This window comes from Octodon degus, unplaced genomic scaffold, assembly GCF_000260255.1.
Source record: "Octodon degus isolate 3935 unplaced genomic scaffold, OctDeg1.0 scaffold00349, whole genome shotgun sequence".
Lineage (NCBI taxonomy): Eukaryota > Metazoa > Chordata > Mammalia > Rodentia > Octodontidae > Octodon > Octodon degus.
The window spans coordinates 916,207-918,403 of record NW_004524925.1 but is presented as its reverse complement, the minus strand read 5'-3'; positions in this window follow the sequence as shown (position 1 = coordinate 918,403).

Genomic DNA, 2,197 nt, shown 5'->3' with positions numbered 1-2,197 from the left:
AAGAGGCCTTACCAGCACCTTAATAAACCGCATCACTGGGAGGCTGATTATACTGTTAACACGAGTTGTTCTTTGAGAAAACAATCTTCCCAGCAACTGTCTGTGCCAATGAAGGTGTTTGTATCTCTTCCTGTCTATCTTTCTCGTGGTGGACATATGCTAAGATGACTCCCAATGTGTCATGCTTTGCCATAATTCTTTTCCCTTAAATGTAGGTAAAATCTGTACCTTTCTTTTAGTCAATAGACTGTAGCAAAGGTGATGGGAAATTGCCCCTTGATTACATTTAGTATGTGAGATTTCTCAGCTGCCTGGAATGATTTTCCTGCTGACCTTGAAGAAGTCAGTGCCCATATTGTAGTAGATTCTGTGGGAGAGCCACGTTTCTAGGAATAGCACATGGTCTCAAGAGGCTGAACGCAATTGCTGGCTCAATCCTACAACCCAAACACCTAACTTGTGCCTCCAGTCACGTGAGTTTGAAAGAGCACATGAAAGTACAGAAAGGAACGACATCCCACGTGACATACTGATTCCAAGATTCTGAGAACCCAAGAGGCGATTTATGTAAGCCATGTCTGTACTTCCTGCTGCACAAAACTGTACCACGATAAAAACTTCTGGCTATTATATCCTTAGTAATTAGATGCATAACTATAGAAAATTATTGTGTTTCCCTTTGGGATGTATTTAATGTTTTCACCAGTTATTTAATTCCACCCTTTCTTGTTTTAGCTAGAACCTTATATCATGAATTTATCTTTACATTTATATCTTTTCCAAATTGCAACTCTACTCTCAGCCTAAATATTTTCATTTTTCACTAGTTGGTTGAAACTTTCTCTTCTAAACTATTTACCAACTAAACAAGTTGAGCACGTGATACATAGCTGTAATCCCGGCATGCTAGAAGGTGAGGCAAGAGGTATACAAATTCCAACCAGTCTCTCAAAACTTAAAGAGACTGTCTCAAGTCTTTGAAAATTAAATTAAATTAAATTAAAAAGGGCCAGGGTGTAGCTCAATGTACAGGTCCTGTAGTCAACTCTCAGTTCTTCAGAAGAAAAAGGAAAGAAAGAATGAATGAATACAAAAAAGAAAGAAGAAAAGAAAAGAGAGATGGAGAGAAAGGAAAAAGGAAACAGTGCATCTATAAAGCAAAAACTAAAATTTTTCTGGAATTGATTGTTTATTATAGGAAACAGCTGGCCTTGTAAGTTTTCTTTTCTCAAATTATTTATGAGGAGCTTTCCCACCTTCAGTTTTTCCACCCTCTATTTCTTGTCTAACCAAAATGGGCTAATATCCTGTGTTAGTTATTTGTCCAATAGTAGATATTTCTACTATAACAAATAAATACAAGGTGAAATATCTTAAAACATTTGCTACCTAAGTTTTTCTAGGTCTGATATATGGGTAGGGTTTTCTTTTAAGGTTGAAATGAAGACACTGGTGAGGATTGCAATCATCTTTTAACTAGAAAAAGGTCTGCTTGCAAGTGCATTACTTTGGCAAATCTCAGCTGACCCACTCTCAGGCCCTCACATGTACTGAGGAACTAGAGTATCTCAACTACTGGCAGGAGACAGCTGTTTCTTGGCATTTGGGTCTCTCCACTAGGGTCCTCCCAGCCTGTCAGCTAACCCAGGTGCAAGGAAGGATAAGGAGCAAATCAGGAGTCACAATCTGCATGCGCACAAACCTTGGCAGGGACATCTCACCACTGCTGCCATTGTTAAATGGCCTTTACCCAGGAGAAAGGGACAAGAGCATCAAGAAAGAGATTTTGTGGAGTCATTATAGAGACTGGGCTGTCAACCACATAGCCAACTTGCCTGTCTGTAGCAGTCCTTATCTCTGCAATGACAACATAGTTCTTATAGGTGACCCATCCAGAACCTTGAGAACAATCAGGTATTTGCCTTTCCTTTCTCTACCCCCAATGCCATTTGACTTCCTTATTAAAATAAATAATATTCTCATAATCTTTCTTGAAGTTATCATTCCTTTTAATTATCACTTTTAGGCTAATCACGACAATTATATTTTGTGTGTTCTTATGTATGCTTGCTAAATGCTAGTAGTACGTCAGCACAGGGATGGGGCAGATCTCCATCCTATTTATAGATACACCTCCACTCTCTAGCCCACTATTTAGGACATAGTGGATAGTCCACAAACATTTTTAAGTAAATAA